Source organism: Aethalodelphis obliquidens, unplaced genomic scaffold (assembly GCF_003676395.1).
Source record: "Aethalodelphis obliquidens isolate GAN/ISIS:26980383/991018 unplaced genomic scaffold, ASM367639v1 scaffold8, whole genome shotgun sequence".
Classification (NCBI taxonomy): domain Eukaryota; kingdom Metazoa; phylum Chordata; class Mammalia; order Artiodactyla; family Delphinidae; genus Aethalodelphis; species Aethalodelphis obliquidens.
The window spans coordinates 4,890,863-4,904,846 of NW_020837952.1; the positions used below are offsets into that span (position 1 = coordinate 4,890,863).

Consider the following 13,984-nt stretch of genomic DNA (forward strand, 5'->3'; position numbering starts at 1 on the left):
CAAGTTCACTGATTCTTTCTTCCGCCTGCTCAAATCTGCCTTTGAATCCCTCTAGTGAATTTATCATTTCAGTAACTGAATTTTCAGCTCCAGAATTTTTTAGGTTTTCTATCTCTTTATTGATATTTATGTTTTGTTCATACATTGTTTTCTTGACTTTCTCTACATCTTCCTTTAGTTCTTTGAGATTTAAGACAGGTGTTTTAAAGTCTTTGTCTAGCAAATCTGTCATGAGGCCTTTCTCAGGGACAGTTTATGTTGATTTTTTTTTTTTTGCGGTATGCGGGCCTCTCACTGCCATGGCCTCTCCTGTTGTGGAGCACAGGCTCCGGACGCACAGGCTCAGCGGCCATGGCTCATGGGCCCAGCCGCTCCGCGGCATGTGGGATCTTCCCGGACTGGGGCACGAACCCGTGTCCCCTGCATCGGCAGGCGGACTCTCAACCACTGCGCCACCAGGGAAGCCCCATTTTTTTTTTATCCTTTGAATGGGCCATACTTTGCTGTTGCTTTGTACGCCTTGCAGTTTTTTGTTGAACACCAGTCATTTCAATCTAATAAAACAACTCTGGAAATCATATTCTTTCTCCCTTCTGCAGAATTTGCTGATTTTTGATATTGTTTTTGTTTTTATGATTGTTGTAGGGTCTCTGTGCCAAGGATCAGCATGAGGTGTAAATTTAATGCCTTCTTAGGTCTTTTCTGACACTTTCCCTAGGTATGCACAGTCACTTCCTAATTTTCCCCATATATGTGGCTGTTTTTGAATGTCCTTGACTTTAATGTCTGGCTTCCAAAAGGGGAAAAAAGTGAAAAATGAAGGGGAGAAAAAGGGCACAGGACCTTTAAATCCCCTAGAAGTCACTTCAGCCAGGGGCTTGTAACAATGTGAAGAGGTTCAACAAAATGGCTACCTGTCTATACCTCTGTGATCAGAAGCAACAATCAGCACCCAGAGCATAGATCTCTGCTACTTAGAGGAAAGGACCTTTTTGACCCTAGCTCCCCCACATGCTGTGTGCAAACTGCTCTAGGAACACATGCACAGATGCTTGGCACTGGCTGAGGGTGGGGTGATGGGTAGCTGCTACTATGCTGAGCTGAAATTGACTGAAATTAACCACAATTTACCCTCCAATTCTTCCCCTAGAAGTTGCAAGCCTTCAACAGACTCCAAATTTCCAAAATAGTTAACATCAGACAGATTCTGCCAGTGCAATTGTCTATGTGGGGAAACAGATTCTTGATCCTTTCTACTCTGCCACCTTCCCAGAATCCCTCTCTCTCTTTTTATTATTAAATTTATTTATTTATTTATGGCTGCATTGGGTCTTCATTGCTGCACGCGGGCTTTCTCTAGTTGCAGCGAGCAGGGGCTACTCTTCGTTGTGGTGCACAGGCTTCTCGTTGTGGTGCACAGGCTTCTCGTTGCATTGGCTTCTCTTGTTGTGGAGCACAGGCTCTAGGCCTGCAGGCTTCAGTAGTTGTAGCACACAGGCTCAGCAGTTGTGGCTCACAGGCTCTACAGCACAGGCTCAGTAGTTGTGGCACACGGGCTTAGCTGCTCTGCAGCATGTGGGATCTTCCCGGACCAGGGCTGGAAGCCGTGTCCCCTGTATCGGCAGGCGGACTCTCAACCGCTGCGCCACCAGGTAAGTCCTCCCTCTCTCTTTTTAATACTATTTTCGTGTGACTTTTTTCAGTAAGGCCATAAACTAAATTCTGTGTCCAGTGGCTTTAAAACTGGAAATCTGTATGGCTTATCAGGCCTCTCTGGTCCTGAAATGACTGTTGTCAATTAATGCCTTGCATATTAGATTGCTTGGGGGAAGGTGGGGGTGGGGTGGGGGTGGGAACAGAAATGGAAGAGGTTTGGGAAAGACACTATTAGTTTCTAAACCCAACCCTCATTCCCAACCCTTCTCCCTTGCTTGCCTCCCATTATAAAGGCTGAAAAGCCAGATACTCATTTTTCCAGTTTCCCATGCAGCTAAGATTAAAGCCACCACACAGTTCAGGCCAATGAGACACAGAAATCCACTGGGGATTGGGGCAGAAGACTGCACTTCTGGGAATGGCATTTGCTTCCTTAAAGCTAGAAGAAGAAAATTCCTGGTGCTACTCCTTTTTTCTTCCTCATCCTCTGACAGTGAGGCAACACACTTGAGACTAAAAGGTAAAATAGCTAAAAATGGCAGAACAGAGAAGTAGGAACTCCTCAATAACCTTGCTTAATTGCTCAGTCTTAATTCTTAGACTTGTGTTACAGGTGTTCATGAAGTTTTAAGCTACCGTTAGGTACTTGTAGCTGAAACCATTCCTAACCAGTACATCATGGTTTTCAGGATATAGATTTTTCCTCATTTTCTATGTAAGGAACGTGGATATGGAATATGCAATAAAATATCTCGTTCTATACCTTTAAGAATACTTATCAATTGTACCCTAATGTGGAATTCCATTTTCATTTTCACATAGTATACCAAATAAATTATTCTATCTCATCATCAATTTTTGCCTCAGGGCTCCTTAAAAACAATAGCTATATAGTGTCTGAGTTGGGAAGGACAAAACAGTAGGAGAGGCACCCTATCATGCTGCTCTTGAAACTGAAGTAGTTAAAGATCACTCTTCACTAAGGTATGGAGTTTCAGGCAGAAGGACATCTTTTCTCATTCCTGGCTGCCCCTCTCCCTCAGTACCTAATAGCTGGTTCTTTACTAAATGCCAGGGCACTCTTGGGAACTATGCTAAAGAATTAACAACAACAGATCCATTATCTTTCTTTAGCTGCTCGCTACTTACTTGGATGGATTAAATGCTCAACAAACTTTAAAGGACCAGTGTGCCTAGGAGCAGAGAAATCCCAGGGACAATTCAGCAGGGCTTGGTCCCCTGTCAGTTACATGGTTAATTGCTTTCTCCATAGCTCTTGCCTAATGGTAGACCTTTTAGTATTCTACTTTCCAGATGTAGCCACTTAGTTGGGGTACCATTAAAGTTCCCAAAGGGACAACTTTAGTTCTTAACAAAGCAAGGAAACTTCTTTTTGGGTCAAAATGATTATCACACAGTCCTATTAAGTTCTTGTTGAAATTACAGACTTATATTTTTCAATCTCATCTCTCTTCCCAAATTCTTATTAAGATATAATGAGCCCTTGAAAAACATCAAGTACTTTTTTTGTTGTTTTGTTTTTTTAATTAATTAATTATTTTTTGGCTGTGTTGGGTCTTCGTTGTTGCACATGGGCTTTCTCTAGTCGTGGCAAGTGGGGGCTACTCTTCGTTGTGGTGCGTGGGCTTCTAATTGAGGTGGCTTCTGTTTTTGCGGAACACGGGCTCTAGGCGTGTGGGTTTCAGGAGTTGCAGCATGTTGGTCCTACAGCACAGGCTCAGCAGTTGTGGCTCACGGGTTCTAGAGCTCAGGCTCAGCAGTTGTGGCACATGGGCTTAGTTGCTCCGTGGCAAGTGGGATCTTCCTGGACCAGGGATTGAATCCCATGTCCCCTGCATTGGCAGGCAGATTCTTAACCACTGCTCCACCGGGGAAGTCCCAAAGAACATCAAATACTTTTATCGTCTAATTTCCTACACAGTAAGCGATGTCATCCCTGGATCTCACATATGGGTGGGAAGGACAAGCATGCATTGTGAACAGTGTGGACCATAACCATTAAAGTTAGGAAAATCTACTACACTGTGTTTTTCTCTTGGGCTGCTGAAAATTTCATTACGGAAAAAGAATATTCTAAACACTTCTTGATAATACAGGAGATTCTGAATGCTTTCAACAAACTGAGCAGAGCATATATGAGTCACAGTACAGAGCATACAATAACTAAAACCCTGCCTTGTAAGGGCGTATACAATTTACTACTGTAACAGTTAAGCCAAAAGAAAAATTAAAGCTGGGGAAGAGAGAGAGCGACGGAGAGAGAAAGACAGAGGGGACAGGAGAAGGAGAGAGAGATCTCGGTCTCCAAAACTGAGTGCTTAGATTGTTGGGGCAAGCTTGCAAGATTACACTCACTCACTCTAAAATAATTTCAAAATGCAGCAATACACTTTTGTTTTAAGCAAGCTATCAAATCTTAAGTGCCCAGAGCCTTAGGAACCATAGAAGAGGTTACAGGCTGATGAAGAAATGGGCAAAGACAAGACTCAAATGGTTTGGCAGTCTCTAGAATAAACCAGAAGCTTATACAGGGTATACTGATTCTGCCTTGTCACCTTAATTTAATGCAGAAAAAACTTCTTACCCTGATTTGTTGACATATTCGGCTGATTTATCTTTGTGTCTAACTTGGAAAGTTCTGAAATAAAACCAGGCAAATGGCAAACTCATTAAATTTGGATGTTTGCTTTTTAGCCATTAGAGATATATTTTAGAATGTTGGCCACTGAATAGAAGTCTATAATAAAAGAACACAGGCAGGCAGGGGAAAAGAATGGAATCTATGCTGCCTAACAGTAACACTTATCCACATGCTCCTTGACTTTCATAGTGATCTAATATAGCAACAACATCAAATACTGGGGAAACTGCCCTGGCTAACCTCTCCAGCCTCACCTCTTGCTGCTCTCCACCAAAATTTATGCTCCAGCAACATAAAGGTATCTGCAGTTTCTCTGAACATGCTATGCTGTTTCATTCTTTTGTATCTGCTGTTCTCTTATGTGTGGAATGTTCTTCTCCACCTTCTCTGTCTGGCAAATTTCTATTTACCTTTCAAAACCAGTTAAAGCATCATTTCCTCCATGAAACCTTCCCTGATGTCTAATAGACCTCTCAATACTTGCAAATACTTATATTATTACATTTATCATATTACAAGCAATTACATTTTTATGTGTCTGCTTTCCCTATGAGACAATGAATCTGTTGATGTCTTATCCATCTTTCTGTCACAGTATCTAGCATGGTGTCTAGCACATTGCAGATATTCAAATATTTTTTTATTAAATTGAACCCACAAAAGCTAAAGAAGCTCTGAATGAATTGAGAAAATTATTCATGGACTAGTTTTTGGAAACGTGTCCCCAGGCTTACTCAAGTTTGGAGGTACCTGGAAAAATACACAATAGGAAATGCCTTGATTTTAACAATGGATCCTCTGTGTACACTAAGTCTCTCACTAGAGACATTTGTGAAAACCAATAGTCAATTTTTGATTGTTGTCTAAAATGATAAATTGATCCAGTTACATAGAACCCCCACTCCCCTACCTTCCCCCCATTATATCAGAATGGAGACAAACCAGCAGGTGGTAATGGGATCCTATTAACCGTCATATCACATTACAACAGGCCCATCTGTTAGGAGAAGAGAGGAGAGAAAGGATAAATATAAAAACCATCAAGCACACCGATAGGGGTCAGGGAAGATCTAGGTAGACTGTGGTACTCCTAGTCCCTACTTCTTGGTAACAACTCACTATAGCAAACTGCTAATTTCAACCATAGTGTGGTAGGTCAATAACAGCTCCTATACTAGTTTGCTAGAGCTGACAAAGTACCACAACCCTGGGGTCTTAAACAACAGAAATTTATTGTCTCATAATTCTGGAGGCCAGAGTTTAAAATCAAGATGTCAGCAGGGCTGGTTCCCTCTGAAGGATGTGAAGGAGAATCTGTCCCATGTTTCTCTCCTAGCTTCTGGTGGTTTGCCAGCAATCTTTGGTCTTCCTTGGCTTGTGGCAGCATAACTCCAATCTTTATTCCCTGGGTGTACGTCTGTGTCCTGTTTCCTCTTTTTATAAGGACACCAGTTATACTGGATTAGGGGCCTACCCTACTCCAGTATGACCTCATATCAACTAATTACGTCTATGATCCTCTTTCCAAATAAGGTCACATTCTGAGGTACTTGGGACTAAGATTTCAACATGTAAATATGGGTGCACAATTCAACCCATAACAGTTCTCAAAGATATGCCCATGTTCTAATTCCTAGAACCTATGAATGTTACCTTATATGATGACTAAATTAAGGGTTTTGAGATGAAGAGGTTATCCTAGACTATACAGTTGGGCCCTCAATGCCATCACAAGTACCCTTATAAGAGAGAGGCAAAGAAGAAGGTGATGTGAAGGCAGAATCAGAGATTGGAGTGATGTGGCCACAAGCCAAAAATTGTTGGAAGCCACCAGAAGCTGGAAGAGGTAAGGAAAGGATTCTCCTGAGAGCCTCCAGAGGGAGCATGGCTCTGCCTGCACCTTGATTCCGGACTTCTGGCCTCCTGAACTGTGAGCGTAACGAATATGGTAGATATTAAACCAACTATCAATAATAACTTTAAATGTCAATAGTCTAAATACACCAATTAAAAGAGATGATCAGAGTGGATCAAAAAACAAGACCCAACTATATGTTGTTTATAGGAAACACACTTTAAATATAAAGACATGTATAGAATAAAAGTAAGGGGATGCAAAAAGATATACCATGGTAACACTAATCAAAAGAAAGGGGAGGGCTTCCCTGGTGGCGCAGTGGTTGAGAGTCCCCCTGCCAATGCAGGGGACACGGGTTCGTGCCCCGGTCCAGGAGGATCCCACATGCCGCGGAGCGGCTGGGCCCATGAGCCATGGCCGCTGAGCCTGCGCATCTGGAGCCTGTGCTCCGCAACAGGAGAGGCCACAGCAGTGATAGGCCCGCATACCGCAAAAAAAAAAAAGGAAAGGGGAGTAGCTATTTCAGTAGTAATTTCAGACAGAGCAGTCTTCAGAGCAAGGAAAGTCATCAGGGATAAAGAAATATTACATAAAGATAAAGGGATAAATACTCCAAAAAGACAAATATATCCTTAATATACATGTGCCTAACAACAGAATGTCAAAATACATGAGACCAAAACTGATAGAACTGCTAGGAGAAATAGATGAATCCACTATTATAGTTGGAGACTTTGACATTCCTCTATCAGAAATGGACAGATCCAGCAGGCAGAAAATCAGTAAGGACATAGTTGAACTCAACAGCACCATCAATCAACTGAATATAATTGACATCTATAGAATACTTCATCCAAGAATAGCAGATTACACATTCTTCTCAAGTTCACATGGAAGGAACATTCACTAAGACAGACCTCACTTGAGGCCATATAACACACCTTAACAAATTTAAGAGAATGGAAATCATACAATGTCTGCTCTCAGATGACAATGGACATAAAAAAGAAAAGCAAATTAAAGCCAAAGTAAGCAGAAGAAAATTAATAATAAAAATTAGAACAGAAATCAATGAAATTAAAAACAGGAAATCAATAAAACCAAAACCTGATTCTTTGAAAAGATCAATAAAGTTGATATACCTTTGGATAAGCTAACTAAGAAAAGAAAGAAAGGGAGTTCTCTGGTGGTCCAGTGGTAAAGAATCCACCTTACAGTGCAGGGGACGTGGGTTCAATCCCTGGTCAGGGAACTAAGATCCCACATGCCATGGGGCAACTAAGCCTGTGCACTGCAACTATTGAGCTCAGTGCCTCAACTAGAGAGCCTGCGTGACGCAAACTACAGAGCCTGCGTGATGCAAACTACAGAGTCCATGCACTCTGAAACCCGCATGCCACAACAGAGCTCACACGCTCTGGAGCCTGTGCACCACAACAAGAGAAGAGAAAACCCGCACGCCACAACTAGAGAGAAGCCCATGCGCCACAACTACAGAGAAGCCTGAGTGCTGCAGTGAAAGATCCTGCATGCCTCAACAAAGATCCTGCATGCCGCAACTAAGACCCAACGCAGCCAAAAGAAAAAAAAATTAAGTACAACCTAATGAAATCTGGACATGTTATGAGACTACATGGTAGGGAGAAACCAGCTTTATAAGAATTGGGGAAGTCATGATAAAGGAAAATAAAGATAATATTAAAAAAAAAAAGAAAAGAGAGAAGACACAAATTATTAGTATCAGATATGAAAGAGGGACACCACTCCAGATTACATGGATGTTAAAAGGATAATAAAGGACTATTATGAACAACTCTATGCCCACAAACTTGATAACCTAGATGAAATGGGCCAATTCCTTAAAAGACACAATCTGCTAAAACTCACAGAAGAAGAAATGGACAATCTGAATAGGTCTATATCTATTAAATAAATTGACTCAATAATTAACAATCTTCCAAAACAGAAAGGTCCAGATGGTCCACTGGTGAATTCTAGCAAACATTTAAGGAATAAATTATACCAATTCTCTACAATCTCCTCTAGAGTATAGAAGCAGAGAGAATATTTCCTAACTTATTCCGTGAGGCCAGCATTACTCTAATACCCAAACCAGAGAAAGACATTACAAGAAAAGATGACTACAGACCATTCTCTGTCATGAACATGGATGCAAAAATCCTCAACAAAATGTTAGTAAATCAAATCCAACAATGTATAAAAAGAATTATAAACCACAACCAAGTGGGATTTATCTCAAGTATGCAAGGCTTGTTCAACATTCAAAAATTAATCAATGTAATCCATCACATCAGCAGGCTAAAGAAGAAAAATCACATGATCATATCAATAGGTAAAGAAAAAGCATCTGACAAAATCCTACACCCATTCATGATAAAAACTCTCAGCAAACTAAGAATATATGGGAACTTCATTAACTTGATAAAGAACACCTACAGAATACCTACAGTAAACATTATACTTAATGGTGAAAAACTCAAAGCTTTCCTGCTAAGATCAAGAACAAGGCAATGATGTCCCCCACTCTCACCACTCCTTTTCAGCACTGTACTGGATATCCTAGCTAATGAAATAAGATAAGAAAAGGAAATAAAAGTCATAAAGATTGGGAAGGAAGAAAGAAAACTGTTCGCAGATGACATGATCATCTATGTAGAAAATCCGAAAGAAATAACAAAAAACTCCCAGAATAAACAATTATAGCAAAGTTTCAGGATACAAGGTTAATATATGAATGTCAACTGTTTTACTATATACCAGCAATAAGCAAGTGGAATTTGAAATTAAAAACACGATGCCATTTACATTAGTACCTCCGAAAATGAAATACTTAGGTGTAAATCTAACAAAATATGTAAAAGATCTACATGAGGAAAATTATAAAACTCTGATGAGAGAAATCAAAGAAGAATAAATGGGTATTTATTGTCAAGATGTCATTTCTTCGCAACTTGATCTATAGATTTAATGCAATCCCAATCAAAATCCCAGCAAGTTATTGTGGATGTTAACAAACTGATTCTAAAGTTTATACGGAGAGGCAAAAGACCCAGAATAGCCAACACAATACTGAAGAAGAACAATGTTGATAGACTGACACTACCCAACTCCAAGATATACTATAAAGCTATGGGTAATCAAGACAATGTAGTATTGGTGAAAGAACAGATTAAAAGATCAACAGGACAGAATAGAAAGTCCAGAGATAGACCCATATAAATATAGTCAACTGATATTTAACAAAGGAACAAAGGCACACATTCTTCTCAAGTGCACATGGAATATTCTCCAGGATAGACCACACGTTAGGCCACAAAACAAGTCTTAATAAATTTAATACTGAAATCATATCAAGCATCTTTTCTGACCACAGTGGTATGAAACTAGAAAACTGGAAAATTCACAAATATGTGGAAATGAGACATGCTACTGAACAACTAATGGGTTAAAAATGAAGAACTTGAAAGATACATAAAAAAATACCTTGAGACAAATGAAAATGGAAATGTAAGATACCAAAACTTATGGGATGTAGCAAAATCAGTTCTAAGAGGGAAGCTAAGAAAAATAAATACCTACCTCAAGAAACAAGAAAAATCTCAAATAAACAACTTAACTTTACAGTTCAAGGAACTGAAAAAGAAGAACAAACGAGGCCCTAAGTTAGGAGAAAGAAAGAAATAACAAAGATCAGACCAGAAATAAATGAATTAGAGGGATGTCCTTGGTGGCGCAGTGGTTAAGAATCTGCCTGCCAATGCAGGGCACGCAGGTTCGAGCCCTGGTTTGGGAAGATCTCACATGCCGTGGAACAACTAAGCCCGTGCGCCACAACTACTGAGCCTGTGCTCTAGAGCCCGCAAGCCACAACTACTGAGCCCACGTGCCTAGAGCCCGTGCACCGCAACGAAAAGTAGCCCCCACTTGCCACAACCAGAGAAAGCCCACGTGCAGCAATGAAGACCCAATGCAGCCAAAACCAAACAAACAAATAAATATATTTATATAAAAGAATTAGAGACTACAAAGACAATAGAAAAGATCATGAAACCAAGAGCTGGTTCTTTGAAAAGATAAACAAAATTGACAAACCACCAAGAAAAAGAGGACCAAAAACAAAAAAAACAGGAAAAGCAAAAAACCAAAACAAACAAACAAAAAAACCCCACAGGGCTTCCCTGGTGGCGCAGTGGTTGGGAGTCCACCTGCCGATGCAGGGGACGCAGGTTCATGCCCCGGTCCGGGAGGATCCCACATGCTGCGGAGCAGCTGGGCCCATGAGCCATGGCCGCTGGGCCTGCGTGTCCGGAGCCTGTGCTCTGCAGCGGGGGAGGCCACAGCGTGAGAGGCCTGCATACCGCAAAAAAAAAAAAAAAAAAAAAAAAACCCACAGAAATCACCAAGAGAAAGAGGACAAAAGCAAAAAAACAAGAAAAGCAAAAAACCAAAACAAAAAAACACCACAGAAATGAAAGAGACATTCCAACTGGTACCTCAGAAATACAAAGTATCATAAGAGACTACTACAAACAATTATAAGTCAACAAATTGGACAACCTAAAAGAAATGGATAAATTCCTAAAAACATACAACCTTCCAAGACCGAGTCATGAAGAAATAGAAAATATTAACAGACTGTTTACCAATAAGGAGACTGAATCAGTAATCAAAAACCTCCCAACAAACAAAAGTCCAGCACCAGATGGCTTCATTGGTGAATTCTACCAAACATTCAAAGAAGAATTAATACCAATCCTCAAACTTCCAAAAAATAAAAGAGGAGGGAATACTTCCAAACTCATTTTACAAGGCCAGCATTACCCTGATACCAAAACCAGTCAAGGACACCACAAGAAAAGAAAATTATGGGCCAATATCCCTGATAAACTTAGATGCAAAAATCCTGAACAAAATAGTAACAGAATTCAACAATACTTTAAAGAGATCATATACCATGATCAAGTGGGGTTTATTCCAGGGATGCAAGGATAGTTCAACACCCAAATCATTCAATGTGATACACCACATTTACCAAATGAAGGATAAAATGCATTCGATGGGACTTCCCTGGTGGCACAGTGGTTAAGACTCCATGCTCCCAATGCAGGGGGCCTGGGTTCAATCCCTGGCCGGGGAACTAGATCCCACATGCGTGCCGCAACTAAGACCCCATGCAACCAAATAAATAAATAAATATTTAAAAAAAAAGTGTTTGATCATCTCATTAGATGCAGAAAAAGCATTTGACAAAATTCAACAACCATTATGATAAAAATTCTCAACAAAGTGAGTATAGAGGGAACATACCTCAACATAATAAAGGCTATACATGGCAAGCCCACAGCTAACACCATACTGAACAATGAAAAGCCAAAAGCTTTTCCTCTAAGAGGAACAAGACAAGGATGCCCACTCTTGCCACTTTTATTCAACATAGTACTGCAAGTCCTAGCCAGAACAATTAGGCAAGAAAAAGAAATAAAAGGCACCCAAATTGAAAAGGAAGAAGCAAACCTGTCATTATTTGCAGATGATACACAGAAAACCCAAAGACCACCAAAAAATTTTTAGAATAAGTGAATTCAGCAAAGTTTCAGGACACAAAATCTATACACAAAAAGTCTATTGCATTTCTATACACTAATAATGAACTATCATAAAGAGAAATTAAGAAAACAATCCCATTTATAATCACATCAAAAACAGTAAAATACCTAGGAATAAATTTCACCACAAAAGTGAAAGGTCTGTACACTGAAAACTCTAAGACACTGACAAAAGAAACTGAAGAAGACACAAATAAATGGAAAGATATTCATGCTCATGGACTGGAAGAATTAATATTGTTAAAATGCCCATACTACCCAAAGCAATATACAGGTTCAATGCAATCCCTATCAAAATTCCAATAGCATTTTTTCACAAAAAGAACAAACATTCCTAAAATTCACAAAAGACCCCGAATAGCCAATGCAATCTTGAGAAAGAACAAAGCTGGAGCATCATGCTCCCTGATTTCAAACTATAGTACAAAGCTACAGTAATCAAAATAGTATGGTATTGGCATAAAAACACACACATATATCAATGAAAGAGAGCCCAAAATAAACGCCTGCATATATGGTTAATTAATTTATTACAAGACTATACAATGGGGGAAAGGACAGTCTCCTCCATAAATGGTGTTGGGAAAAACGGGACAACCACATGCAAAAGAATAAAACTGGACCACTATCTTCTACCACATACAAATATTAACTCAAAATGAATTAAAAACTTGAATGTAAGACCTGAAACCATAAAACTCTTTAGGAAAAAACATAGGCAGTAAGCTCCCTGACATCCATACTGGTGACTTTTTTTGGATCTGACATCAAAAGCAAAGGCAGCAAAAGCAAAAATAAACAAGTGGGACTATATCAAACTAAAAAGCTTCTGCACAACAAAGAAAATCATCCACAGAATGAAAAGGCAAGCTACTGAATAGGAGAAAATATTTACAAATCATATATCTGATAAGGAGTTAATATCCAAAATATATAAAGAACTCATACAACTCAAAAGCAAAACCCCACACAATTCAATTTAAAAATGTCAGAAGATCTGAATAGATATTTTTCCAAAGAAGACATACAGATGGCCAAATGATACATGAAAAGATGTGGAACAACACTAATCTGTATCCATGGATACAGAGGGCCAGTCATATGTGGAATCTTAAAACAAAACAAAAGCCCACCAAACTTACAGAGAACAAACTGGTGGTTACCAACGGTGAGGGGGGGTGGGTTAAGGGGGTCAAATGCGTGAAGGGGGTCAAAAGGTACAAACTTTCAGTTATAAAATAAATAAGTCATGGGGATGAAAGGTACAGCATGGTGACTACAGTTAATATATTACATATTTGAAAGTTGCTAAGAAAGTAAAAGTTCTCATCACAAGAAAAAAATTCTGGGACTTCCCTGGTGGTCCAGTGGCTAAGACTCCACGCTCCCAATGCAGGGGGCCCAGGTTTGATCCCTGGTCAGGGAACTGGATCCCACATGCCGCAACTAAAGATCCTGCACGTTGCAACGAAGACCCCACACACGGCAACAAAGATCACACGTGCCGCAACTAAGACCTGGCACAGCCAAATAAATAAATAAATAAATAAATAAGAAAAAATTCTGTAATTATGTATGGTGATGGATGTTAACTAGATTTACTGTGGTGATCATTTTGCAGTATATATAAATATCAAATCATTATGTTGTACACCTGAAACTAATATAATGTTATATGTCAATTATACCTCTTTTTTTTTTTTAAAGGAGCAAAAGCAATATAGTGGAGCAAAGATAATCTTTTCAACAAATAGTGCTGGGACAACTAGAAATCCATATGCAAAAAAGTGAATTTAGATACAGACTTTAAATCCTTTGCAAAAACTAACTCAAAATGGATCATAGACATATATGTGAAACACAAAACTATAAAACTCCCAGAAGATAACACAGGAAAAGACCCAGGTAATCTTAGGTTTGGCAATGACTTTAGAGACAACAACAAAGGCATAATCAATAAAAGAAATAATTGATAAGCTGGACTTCATTAAATAAAAACTTGTGTTCTGTGAAAGACAATGTCAAGAGAATGAGAAGGTCACCCATAGCCTGAGAAAAAGTATTTGCAAAAGACACATTTGATAAAGGACTGCTATCCAAAATACATAAAAAACTCTTAAAACTCAACAATAAGGAAACAACCCAATTAAAAAATAGGCCGAAGACCTTAACAGACATCTT

At 39.4% G+C, this 13,984-nt stretch overlaps 1 protein-coding gene across 8 annotated transcripts in view; it reads right to left on the minus strand.

Annotated features, from left to right (window-relative positions):
- The window catches only part of ATF7 (activating transcription factor 7), a 95,013-nt gene that overhangs the window by 46,552 nt on the left and 34,477 nt on the right, over positions 1–13,984 (minus strand). For 2 of the 8 annotated variants that reach the window (XM_027106456.1, XM_027106453.1), the window contains exon 2: positions 5,261–5,315. The exons of 5 other annotated variants lie outside the window; for them this stretch is intronic. The gene's annotated coding sequence lies outside the window, so the exon portion shown is untranslated. Of the gene's footprint in view, positions 1–5,228; positions 5,316–13,984 lie in introns of those variants that run through there. One more of the 8 variants, XM_027106454.1, reaches the window with a different exon arrangement.